We start from the raw sequence: 14,030 nt of genomic DNA, 5'->3' as shown, positions 1-14,030 counted from the left end.
TGTGTAATAGACAATAGGTGCAGGAGTAGGCCATTTGGCCCTTCAAGCCAGCACCGCCATTCACAGCAATCATAGCTGATCATCCACAATCAGTACCCCGTTTCTGCCTTCTCCCCATATCCCCCGACTTAGTTATCTTTAAGAGCTCTATGAAACTCTTGAAAGCATCCAGAGAATTGGCCTCCACTGCATTCTGAGGCAGAGAATTCCACAGATGCACAACTCTGAGGGAAAATAGTTTTCCTCTTCTGTTCTAAATGGCCCACCCCTTATTCTTAAACTGTGGCCCAGTACTCATTTGTAAACTCACATCTGCAGTTCCTCGTTTCAATTTTACTGTTTAGTTTTGGCCTATTATTGTCACATATACCAAGCTTTGTTTTGCAGGCTATCCAGTCAGATCAGATATGCTATACGTAAATACAGTCGTCAAATTCCAGTTCAACAGGCAGAGCAAAGGCAAAGATACAGAGTGCGGAATATGTTACATGCTCTATGTTCTAAATGTTCACTTTAATGATCTTCAGGCTTTTTCGCTAATGTCAATAGATGTTTCAACAGCTTTGAAATAAATGCAGCTAGATAGGGCTGTGAAAAGAGCTTTTGGCCTTTATCAGTCATGGAATTCAGTATAGAATTTCTTAGGAAGGGTCTCGACCCGAAATGTCATCCATTCCTTCTCCCCAGATATGCTGCCTCCAGTTTCTCCAGCTTTTTGTTTCTATCTTAATTGAGTATAGAAGTTATGTTGGTTGTACAAGATGCGAGTGAGGCCACATGGAGTATTGTGTTCTGTTTTGGGCACCCTGCTATAGGAAAGATGCTGATAAGTTGGAGTGTGATTTATAAGCATGTTGCCAGGCCCTGAGCTATAGGGAGAGTTTGGGCAGGCTAGGACTTTATTCCTTGGAGTGCAGGAGGATGAATAGTGATCTTATAGTGCGTCTAAGATCATGAGGGGAATAGATGGGTCGATACACAGAGTCTTTTACCCAGGGTAGGGAAATTGGAAACTGTAGGTCATAGAGGAATGATTTAATAGGAAACAGAGGGCAACTTTATCACCCAGAAAGTGGTGGGTGTACAGAACAAACTGCCAGAGGAGGTAGTTGAGGCAGGTACAATTACAGCATTTAAAAGATACTTTGAAAGGTACATGGGTAGGAAAGGGTTAGAGGCATATGGGCCAAATGCAGGCAAACAGGATTGGCTTGGATGGGGCATTATGTTCAGCATCGATGAGCTGGGCCAAAGGGCCTGTTGTGTGGTGTATGACTCTAATCAATCTCATCTCTTCAGTTACATGTCCTTCTATTTGATCCTTCTGTATTTTCTTTCTATATCCGATTATTATATTGCATGCATTCCACTTACTCTCCCAGTTGGATCGCAACCTAGTCATGGTCGGGGAGCTTGTGTGTCTCAGTGACCTCTAGAGCTATGCCAGCGGGAGATTTGTCTCCTGTTAGGGTCTCCCATGCTGGACAGGTCGAAGGGTAGAGGCGAGATGAAGAGCGATCCACTGGTCCTCCATGTTGGAGGTTGAGCACAGGGCTACCAACCCTGTCTTGTAAAACAAAATGTTACGGAAACAGCAACTGAAGGAATCAACACTACTTGGCGTGATGGACTTCCAGGGCTATCGACAGATCTAGGATGAATGTCGATGGTGAAAGCCAAAAGGAAGAGAACCAGACAGCATCCCAAGAATAGCCCTGCATTGGACACTGGAAGGGAAAAGGAAAAGAGGGAGACCCAAAACCACCTGGCGTCAAACTGTAAGAGGGAATGAAAACAATGGACCTGACCTGGGGTGGTGTCCAGAAGCTAGCCCAGAACAGACAGGAAGACCTTTGTTGCTGCCCTACAGGCATAATAGGCAGCAAGTAATTCCACTTACTCAGATTGGCAAACTACTTTGTGCTAGGATCAATGGTGGGGCAGAAGTGGTTCTCAATTTGCATAACAGATTTGAATCCAGGACTAGTTACTTCCGTTTCAAAATAACTTTGCATTAACAGGATAAAGTTAGTACTGTACTGCAAAGAATGGAGAAAAAAAAAGGTTAATATAAATGGTGCTTAAGCATATTGATGGATTCAATGGGCCAAATGGTCAGTTTCTGTTTTGTGCTTCATGGTGAGTCTAAGACCATGAAAATATCAGATGGTATAAACGAACCTGGATTGCAGGCTTGTAGCTGATTTAAAAAAAACAAAAACATGATATAGACATTCGTGAGGCGTTTCATTGTAGGAATAAAAAAAGACCTCAAACTGCTTGGATAATAAGAATGTCTAAAAATAGGGTAAAATGATCTACAGCGATAATTGCACACGTCAAGAAAACTGGTGTCAAAATTAATTACTTGACAAGTTCATAAAGCAGTAAAGTAACTAAGTTTTGAGAAATAAACCAAAACAGATGAACGATGCAAAATAAGTTTATAGTTTGAATGTCTTCAGTGATTGTGAGTGGCCTGTAGCTAACTATAAGTTCTGAGTTAAAAGGTATTTAATATACAATATATCCACCATCAGAGTAAGGCCACATACAAATTGGACACACAGCGCCTCATATTTCATTTCAGCAGCTTACAACCCAGCGGTATGAAAATCAATTTCATTCGTCAAGTAACCCCCATGATCCCTCTCCTCGCCCCCCCTACTAGTTCCACTGTTCACCCTGTATCCCTACATTATCACATCATCCTCAGCCAGAGGGAAAGCAGACAGGGGTGGAGACATGAAAATGTGGCTAGTGGTGGGATCCCGATGGAATTGGCCAACTATTAGAGGATGATGTTGGATGCAGCAGCTGATAGGGTGAAAGGCGAGTACTAAGGGACTTCTTCCTACACACAAACAAAATAGATCAGTTAAATGCACAGAGTCTCTTTCCTCAATTAAGGGAATTGAGAATCAGAGGACATAGGTTTCAGGTGAGGAGAGAGAGATTTAATAGGAGCCTGGGGTAACTTTTTTTTTTTTTTTTTTTTTTTTTTTTTTTTTTTTTAAATTGTTTTTATAAAGGGCAGTGGGTGTATGGAACAGGCTGCTGGAGGAGGTAGGTATTATCACAATGTTTAAGAAGCATTTGGAGAGGTACAAGCATAGGATAGGTTTAGAGGGATATGGGCCAAACACAGGCAGGTGGGACATGGTGGGACATCTTGGTCAGTTTGGGCAAGTTGGACCCAAGGGCCTGTTTCCACACTGTATGACCCTAGCTTAGGTCATATACAAATTTAAGTAACTATGATTTTTTTTTGCCATGGCTTGCCCAGACCTAAAGGTACACTAAAGGAACAAAGTAAATTATAGGTCGAGGTAAGTTTTGACCTTGGACAGAATGTCTAATACATAATGTACACTAATGCTCCACTAATTGACATATGGCGACATTACATAGAAAATAGGTGCAGAGGCCATTCAGCCCTTTGAGCCAGCACCACCATCCCCAATCAATAACCCATGCTTGCCCTCACCCCATATCCCTTGATTCCACTAGCCCCTAGAGCTCTATCTAACTCTCTCTTAAATCTATCCAGTGACTTGGCCTCCACTGCCCTCTGTGGCAGGGAATTCCACAAATTCACAACTCTCTGGGTGAAAAAGTTTTTCTCACATCACAATGGCTTCCCCTTTATTATAAGACCATGCCCCCTGGTTCTGGACTCACCCAACATTGGATTTTTTTTTCCTGCATCTAGCTTGTCCAGTCCTTTTATAAGTTTCTATGATCCCCTCCCCCCTCCCCTCTCCTCAAGCCTAGTTTTTTCAATCTTTCCTCAAATGACAGTTCCACCATCCCAGGGATCAATCTCATGAACTTACACTGCACTACCTCAAACACAAAGACATTATGGACAATTAAACAACATTCTTGTTAATACCCTGCAGTATTGTGAATTCACACAATATATTTTACTTACAGTGGTAAGAAAGTCCAGAATTCCATCAGAGTGCTATCCCTCAACATCACACCACATGTGTGATAGCATCTCAGGATTACCTCAGCTACTCAGTCTTAGGTGGAGGCAGTAGCTGTCGAGGACTTCTTTCTAACAGTCCCATGTTGATGATCACAAATCTCTCTCTCCCTCTGGATGCAATGCCTGGGTTTTATAGGGAGTAGGCTGACAAGGTTCAGGTGGCCAACCAATATCAGCTAATTGGACCCAGCTGGTACAAGTGATGCTGGGGAAACATAGACATAGAAACATAGAAAATAGGTGCAGGAGTAGGCCATTCGTCCCTTCGAGCCTGCATCGCCATTCAATATGACCATGGCTGATCATCCAACTCAGTATCCTTGATTGGCCTCTTCAGGCCTGTCAGCCAGTAATAAGGATCAGAGCTGCATTTAAGGGAGGGGATGCTATCACAGCCCCAACCTGCCATAAATTCATTTCTTAAAGATGTTACACAGAATTATAAATTTTCCAATGAACCTAGTAAGTTTAATGGATGCGTGGAAAACAGGTTTCAGGAGTGTGAGATTCTTGGCTCCAGTAACTTTCATGGGATAATGGGAGACATCACTTGCGAGAAGATGTTGAGCCGTTGGGATTTCTGAACAGTTGGACAAAAGATGATTGGATTTTTAGTGGATTAGTTTAGGAGAGATTTGCGATTTCCATGTACAGTCTTGCCTGCAAACATATGATTTATTTGTCTGACTTAAATAAACATTAGTGATATAATCACCAACCAACATTTGAAACTTTTCTTTTCAATCACTTACCTCGATGGCGATGCGATTTCTTTCCTTATCGTATCTCTGTCCCCACTGTGGCCTAACATCGTGGAGTTGGCGCCCTTTCCTGGATACTGACGGGCGCTCCAAGCCACGGGAGTCTGCAGAACATCGCGGAGCTTGCGGTCCCTTTGCCGGGGATCGAAGCTCCAACCGTGGGGCCTGTGGACTTTAATGTCGTAAAGCCCGCAGTCCCTGGTAAGGAGAGGATGACTCGCGAGCTCCAAGCCGAGGAGAGAGTTTCAACCACCCCGACGCGGGGGTTTCGATCAACCCGACGGGGACTGCGTGGCTTTGATCACCCCGGCTGCGGATGGTTTGACGGCCCTTACCACGGGAGAACAAAGAGGAAGAATATTGAACTTTATTGCCTTCCATCACAGTGAGGAATGTGGAATCCACTGTGATGGATGTTTATGTTAACTTTTATATTATGTGGGTGTGTGTCTTGCTGCTTTTCACTTAGTATGACTTTATGGTAACTCAAATTTCACTGTACCTTAATTGGTACATGTGGCAATAAACTGACTTTGAAATCTACATGGACACAGGAGCAAGGTACAATGTCCACACAGTGAGCAACTGAGGTCAGTATAGAATCCAAGTCTGAGGCTCTATGAGGCAAAGCCTCTATTACAGGTGCACAACCTTTTATCCGACGATCCAAATAACGAAAAGCTCCGAATAGCGACATTTTTTCGGTCCTTGAAGAAAGGTCCTTGAAGACGTTCACCGAGGGCGGCCCGCAGAGGTGACAGCGGAACCTCCGGTCGGTCCTCGAAGAAAGGGGAACTAAATCACCATTCATAAAAGAGAAGGTGAGGGTATATTGCGCGGGAGGGTTAATAATTTACAATATGCTGCTGCCTGCCCGCTGAGTTAAAAAGTTCCCACGGTAGACTCACGATACACAGTGTATCATGAGTCTTGCGTGGGAACTTTTTAACTCAGCGGGCAGGCAGCAGCAAATTGTCGCTCCCTTCAGTTTCACCCCACCTACACCCCTCTGCTTCCCGGCCATATGTGTGACCCCTTCCCTCCCCTCTCCAGCTCCCCGCTCATTGCACCGGCGCGGGGGCTTTGCACTGCCTTCACGTCGGAGCCAGTGCCAGTCACCGGAGACGTCAGGACCAACGGGACACCGGCCCCCAGGCCCACTGCAAGCACGGAGATCCCAGAGACCCACAGCCAGCAGTAGCCCAGCCATGTTCCAATTCCAGAGGAACACGCTCTCCGCTGTCCCCGTAGGGACAGAAGCTGATGGTGTGCAAGGTGCGTCTTGGTCTTGAGGTTGCGGATGAGGGGGCGCAGCTCGGGCTGTGACGTCTCCGGCCACCCCTCTGTACAGGAGCTGAGACTGGGAACCAAAGATCTTATAGCTTCGCTTCGCTATAAGATCTTTGCTGGGAACTGTGGGGTTGTTTGCAGTTGCAGAGGGAGGGGGCAAGGGCGGTACAGTTCCCAGTCTCAGCTCCATTCCAGGGGGGTGGCCGGAGACGTCAGGACCAACGGGACACCGACTGCAAGCACGGAGATCCCAGAGACTCACAGCCAGCAGCAACTCTAGTCCAGCCACGCTCCAACTCCAGAGGAACCCGGGTTGCGGATGAGGGGGCGCAGCTCGGGCTGTGGGCGAACTGCCACTTGTCGCCGTAGCGGCCCATCGGCTTCCTCTGGAGTTGGAGGGACAGGGAGACACAGCGACGTTTGAGAATGGTGGGCACAGTTCTGCCCACACAGTCAGTACACCTCTCCTACACTTGTCTCCCGCACTAAGATCATCTCGCAGAGAATGATCCCAGCCTAACCCTCCCTATTCTCTCCTATTCTGCAAGAAAAAACTACATTGAAGACTCAAACTCGCGATCGAGTAACTGCCGGGATCGAGGCGCAAACTCGCGACCTTGCGGATATGAGCGAGCACTCTGCCACTGCGCCAGCCGTTAAAATCTACGCTAAAAATCTTCCATTCCGAAAGCCGAAAAATTCTGAATTACGAAAAGTGTCTGGTCCCAAGGCTTTCGGATAAAAGGTTGTGCACCTGTAGTAGCATTACTGTGCTGCCCTTTTGTTCCATTGTAATTCTACACTTCCTTGATCTCATGTAATAACCAATAGTTGGAAGTTGACTCCAGTATTAATGGACATTAGAAAGAATGAGGAGACAAAATGATCAACACCAACTCTTTGGACTCTCAGTTGCTATTTGAGAGGCAAGAATGAATAATACGGATATTCATCCCTTATATACAGGTGTGTTATTTCTGAAGATAGCCACAAAATGCAAGAGATCAGAGAGCATCTCTGGAAAAAGGAATAGATGATGTTTCAGGTCGAGACTCCTCTTCAGACTTAGTCAGGGGAAAGGGAAACTAGAGACATGGACGGTGATATAGAGAGATATAGAACTAATGAATGAAAGATATGCAATGGCTTCCTACGGTACTGCAGTAAGACATATTTAAACAGAGTTACTGGACACACAGTAACAGCGCCACAGAGACAATGGGGCGGCACGGTGGCACAGCGGTAGAATGTCTGCCTTAAAACGCCAGAGAACTGGGTTCGATCCTGGCTATGGGTGCGGTCTGTACAGAGCTTGTACGTTTTCCTTTTGACCACGTGAGTTTTCTCCAGGTGCTCCGGTTTCCTCTCATACTCTGAAGACGTACAGGTTTGTAGGCTTCGGTGAAACTGTAAATTGTTTCTTCTGTGTGGGATAATGCTAGTGTACAGGGTAATTGATATTCGGCCTGGACTCGGTGGGCCAAAGGGGCTGTTTCTGCGCTGTATCTCTAAATGAGAACTCAAGTAGTGACATAGTCATAGTTCTGATCTTAATTATATCTCATTCCAGAATGTTTTAATTTACTATTTAATTGACTTTGAATATACAGATTGCATGGTTTTGAATATCCAGATCTCTATCTCAGATTGTCCAATTATAATGCCACCATTCCAACTATACTGTCTCTATCACAGTGAACTAGATCCTGTTATTGAAAATACGTCCAGCAGATGGAGCCAGATGGTGGAGTGATGCTATACATTGTTCACACCTACTCAAGGTGATGGAATGAATAGTGAATAGGAACCGGGAAGTTAATGCTAGACATATTGACCTGACCTTCAAGGTCAACACTGACCCCTACCACTAGAGCAAACCTGTGAAAAATGTTTGCATTGACATTATCCCGACTCACTTTTCACTCCTTAGCCAAAACTTTCCCAATGATGAATCTTTATGTGTCATTAGAGTTTTATATGTGTAAATGATGTCATGCAGGAGTGGTCAGAAGAAACCTATCTGCAAATGAGATGCAAAGCTTTGACCACAGACTAAGCAATCAGAAATAGTCATCGAGGCATTTAGTCATAGTTATACAGTCACATACCTTTCTTCCGACCGGAAATATCACCTATACATGTTTCTCAGAAATGCTGCCTGTCCCACTGGAGCTACTTCAGCACTTTGTGTCCATTTTTGTAAACCAGCATCTGCAGTTCCTTGTATCTACTTCCACTCTCACCTTCAACCTTAGTCTGATTCTTGATTACTCTACCCTGATATTCAAAAACTTTTATAAATGACTAGAACACGTTTTTTTGTGAGAATACACGTCGGTACAATGTACAGGCACCACTAAAAGGTTAATGACATTATTTTGTTTTCTGGACAAGTTACATATGTTTATTAATTGTGCCTTTCAGCAACATTTTGTCTACAAAAAAATAACTGATTAAAACATAGTCAATATTTTAACAACCAAGAAAAAAGATTAAATGACGAGATGGTTGATCAAAAGTGGCAGATAATAAGGATGAAGTTCATACATTTCAGCTAAAATGTATTCCAGCTTGAGCCCCTTGCATTAACTGTGCCTGACTGATGAAATCAATGGTATTAAATTGGAAGTGACACAAACTTTGTGTAACTAGCAAAGGAAGACATTTAAAAAAAAGTGTAGAGTTGAAACTAGCAAATAATAGAAAAATAAACACTTAGAGCTACTAGTTTAGTTTAGCTTAGTTTAGACATACAGTGCAGAAACGGACCTTACAGCCCACTAAGTCAGCCATCCACTAGCACTATCCTACACACTAGCACCAATTTTTCTGAAGCCAATTATCCTACAAACCTGTATGTCTTTGGAATGTGGGAGGAAACCGGAGCACCCGGGGAAAGCCCACTGCGAGAACATACAAACTCCATACAAACAGCACCCATGGTCAGGATCGAACCCAGGTCTCTGGCACTGTCAGGGAGAAACTCTACCACTGAGCCACTGTGCCACCCACTACTATAGGTATAATGAAAGAAAGAGCAGCTGAAGTAGATGTGGGCCCCTTAGAGGATAAAAATGGGATTAGAACTGGGAAATAAAGAAATAGTGATCATTCTTAATTATTATTTTGAATCGATCTTCGTGATCGAAGACATGAGAAACATTCTAGTGATGATGAAGGAGCTAAAAGGAAGGAGCCATCTCTGGTGATCAGTTTACAAAGGTCTTGATTTTCTGGGGCAAGACCTGATTTTCCAGGGCAATAAATCCCTGGTGCCAGATGTAGCAGAGACCAACACCAGGGCCTGCATTTTATGAATCTATACACATCCTAATGTGACTTTTGGACAACCATTCCATCAGTCTAACAAATCTCATAGGTTAGCATTAGCCCACAGCACATGGTCTTTACTGGGGGTTTGGAAAGAATGTCGCAAATTATTTGAGGGATGCCCAGGCTAAAGCAAATCTAGAATGACCAGGTTGGTGACACCGCATTTAGAGTATTGTGTTCAATTCTGAGCACTATGTTATAGGAAAGATGTTGTCAAGCTAGAAAGAGTACAGAGAAGATTTACGAGGATGTTGCCAGGACTAGAAGTTCTGAGCTATTATAGGGACGGGTTGAGTAGGCTGAGACTCTACTCCTTGGAGCGCAGGAGGTCGAGGAGTGATCTTATAGAGAGGTGTATTTAATATCATGAGAGAAATAGATCAGGTCTCTTGCTCAGAGTTGGTGAATCGAGCACCAGAGGACATAGGTTTAAGTTGAAGCGGAAAAGATTTAATAGGAACCTGAGGGGTAACCTTGTCACACAAAGGGTGATGGGTGTATCGAACAAGCTGCCAGACGAGGTAGTTGAGGCTGGGACAATCCCAAAGTTTAAGAAACAGTTAGACAGGTACATGGATAGGACAGGTTTGGTGGATATGGACCAAACGCAGGCAGGTGGAACTAATGTAACTAATGTTGGCCAGTGTGGGCGTTGGGCTGAAGGGCCTGTTTCTATGCTTTATCACTCTATTACCAGAAGATACACACAAAATGCTGGAGCAACTTAACGGGGCAGGCAACATCTCTGGACAGAAGGAATGGGTGATGTTTCGGGTCGAGACCCTTCTTCAAACTGAGAGGTAGGGGAGCGAGACACACATAGATATGGAAGGGTAAGGTGAGAAAATAGAGAGGATTAAAGTGGTGTCCCTGTATCCTATTTCTGATGGGCGACAATATAAAGGATGACCGATTTATTTCATAGGCAGTTCTTGAGATTAGGGATGAGTTAATCTCGATGAGTCAGGGGTGAGGTAGGAGATGACTAACCAGGAAGGTGGGTGGGTTGTTGTGATCTTATACTGCATATGCCTGCATTCTGTGTTCATGAAATTCCACAGGTAATCTGAGCATTTTTGCCCCAGAATCCCAACTCTAACTCTTCTCTCTCGAGTGTATCAAGTTGCCAAATCCTGTCTAGTAGATATTAGAGTTAAGGCCCTGTCCCACTGTATGAGGTAATTCATGAGCTCTCCCGAGTTTTCCCCTGATTCGAACTCCGAGAATGTCCGTAGCGGGTCCGTAGGTGTTCGTGGATGTCTTGTAGCGGCTCGTAATGCTAACGGTAGATATAAAAAGTAACAATTTTTTTCATCACAAGCATCTTTTTACTTGTGGATATTTTTTGCAGGGATGAAGAAACGTCACGAGTTACCGGATGTCCCGAGTACCTACCGTTAGCATTACGAGCCACTACGAGACACCCACAAACACCTACGGACCCGCTACGCACATTATCGGAGTTCGAATCAGGGAAAAACTCGGGAGAACTTGTGAATTACCTTGTACAGTGGGTCAGGGGGTTTATAGATTCATACAGCATGGAAATAGGCCTTTCGGCCCAACCCCTCCATGCCGACCAAGATACCCTACCTAATTAGCCTGCATTAATTCATATCCCTCTAACTCCTTGTAGAAACAAAGATGCTGGTTTATACCAAAGGTAGACACAAAGTGCTGCAGTAACTCAGTAAGTAGGTCAGGCAGCATCTCTGGAGACAAAGGATAGGTGACATTCCAGGTCATCTTCTTCTGAAATAACCTGGAATGTCACCCATCCTTTTTCTCCAGAGATGCACCTGACCTGCTGAGTTACTCTCGTACTTTGTGTCTATCCCCCCAAACCCATCCTATCCATGTACCTGTCCAGGTATTTTTTAAATGCTTTTATACTACCTGCCTCAATTACCTTTGCTGGCTGCTCATTCCATACACCCGCCAACCTCTGAGTGTAAAGGTTTTTTGTCGGATTCCTATTAATTCACCTTAAACCTATATCCTCTGTTTCTTGATTCCCCTACCCTGGGTAATGAGCTGTGCGTTCGCCCTTTCTATTCACCTCATTATTTTATACACCTCTGTAAGATCACTCTTCAGCCTCCTGCGCTCCAAGGAATAAAATCCTAGCCTGCCCAACCATTCCTATATAGCTCATGCTCTCAAGTCCTGGCAACATCCTCATTAAACTCTGCACTTTCTAGTTTTATGACATCATTCTATAGATATTGCCTCAGTCTGAATCCAGCAAGCTGACTCGGGTTGAAGAGATTACTGGTTCAATTGAAAAACCAGGAGACAATGTCCTTCGAGTGGATTCAGCTTCCTTGTTGACAAATAGGCCATCTACCAGACCCTGCTGCACAATCGTTCAATAATTAAAATTATCCACTACCTGCACTGTTCTGGGAGATTGAATATCATATGCAGAAATAAATCTTGTTCCTTGTTTAATTATTACACTTAATTATTGTGCACACAATATGTCTCTATCACAGCTACACCAAAGTAGTTCAATTAATTTTCACAATAACACACGTTAAAGGGACTGATATGACCAAATTGAACATGATGTATATCTTTTTTTAAAAGGCAAAAAATAAATGAAATTTAATTATCTGAATTTTTTTTCATTCACAGGAATTCTAATGCATGAACTGAGTGGCATAAGGCATGTTCAAATGACCTCTACATAAACAGCAGGATAAGATGTTTTCATGGCAAAACCTATTCATTTGATTAAATCTTGGCTCTAGCACAAAACGCCTGTGTCATGCAACTACCGTCACATCTCCAACTCAATACAATAATTTTGCAACAATTTGTGCTTTGCCCCTGAGCTTGAGGTACTTTGAGGACACTTCTACATTGATCTCTGCGTGGGTGAATTATCATGCGCAGGTGAATTAGAATATAGGTGAAATAACTGCAGCTGTTCAAGAAGGAACTGCAGATGCTGGAAAATCGAAGGTAGACAAAAGTGCTGGAGAAACTCAGCGGGTGTGGCAGCATCTATGGAGCGAAGGAAATAGGCAATATTTTGGGCTGAAACCCTTCTTCAGACTGATGTAGGGTGGAGGGGTCGGGAAGAAGAAAGGAAGAGGAGGACCCAGAGGGTTGAGGGAGAGCTGAGAAGGGGAGGAGACAGTAAGGCTACCGGAAATTTGAGAAGTCAATGTTAAAGTCGCTGGGGTGCAGACTGCCCTCCGCTCAGTCCGCATTAACCAACCTGATCTCCCTGCGGCCCAGCACTTCAACTCCCCCTCCCGTTCCGAATCTGACCTTTCTGTCCTGGGCCTCCTCCATTGCCAGAGTGAGCACCACCGGAAATTGGAGGAGCAGCACCCCAACACCCCAGCCTGAAACGTTGCCTATGTCCTTCATTCCATAGATGCTACCGCACCCACTAAATAACTGCATCTGTTATTTAGACTTGAATGGAGGCACTGATTATAGTTATCTTTGAATTAAGGCTTTTATTTTTTAGCAATGTGAGGACTGAGGGCTTGCAAACTAGAAACTTAGCCATTTCAAGGAAAATTCACACAATGCTGCTTGAATTTTATATGACTGGAACCAGAGTGAAATGCTCCACAACCATCGCAATGTGAAATTACACGTGTGTCATGAAAACAGCTGTACCAGGAACGGTGCTTTAAAAAGCCATGTGATCTGATGTTTTTGACAAGTATGTAACACGAGATCTTCATGTTGCTGCCTTTAGCAGACCGCATTACAACACCCACTAGAATATCTTGGTTAGCAAAGTCTCTACCTTGCAAATAGTAGGATGCGTCATTTTTTACTACAGCTGCTGCCAATGGTCTGATTTAGGCACTCTGCATGAAGCAGAAAGTTTCATTCCAAAGCACAAGAGGTTAAGAGAAAAATAAGACACAAAGTGCTGGATTATCTCAGCAGCTCAGGCAGCATGTCTGAAAGATGTGGATAGGTGATGTTTCGAAACATCACCAATCCACATCTTTCAGACGTGCTGCCTTCTTCAGAGTTTAGCCATCTTCACACTAATTGTAGCAGGGCGGGGTGAAAGCTGAGAAAAGAGGTGGGGGCCGGACAAGTGATAGGCAGATACAGGCGAGGAAGGGTTTTATTGGCAGTTGGGTGGGAAAGGCTAGAAATTAATAGGAGACAAAAGGGTGACCGAAAAGGAGAAGAGAGTAGTAAATTGTGAAGCCAAATGGAGGGATATGGGTGGAAGGTGTGGCAGGGGGAAGGCTGGAGGGAAGTGGACAGGGGTGCAGGATAGTGAGAGAACTGTGTGTGCATTAGGGTGAGGCACAGGAAAGCGAAGGAGTGTTGTTACTTAAAATTGGGGAATTCAAAGTTTTTACTCTTGAGTTGTAAGCTACTCAAATGGGGCATTTATCCCACTTTTTAAGAAAGGCGGGAGAGAGAAAACAGGGAATTATAGACCAGTTAGCCTGACATCGGTGGTGGGGATGATGCTGGAGTCAATTATAAAAGATGAGCTAGCCGCACATTTGGATAGCAGTAACAGGATCGGTCCGAGTCTGCATGGATTTACGAAGGGGAAATCATGCTGACTAATCTTCTGGAATTTTTTGAAGATGTAACTAGGAAAATGGACAAGGGAGAGCCAGTGGATGTAGTGTACCTGGACTTTCAGAAAGCAT

The sequence above is a fragment of the Leucoraja erinacea genome, chromosome 24 (genome assembly GCF_028641065.1).
Source record: "Leucoraja erinacea ecotype New England chromosome 24, Leri_hhj_1, whole genome shotgun sequence".
NCBI classification, from domain to species: Eukaryota; Metazoa; Chordata; class Chondrichthyes; order Rajiformes; family Rajidae; genus Leucoraja; species Leucoraja erinaceus.
This window is presented reverse-complemented; position numbering follows the sequence as displayed.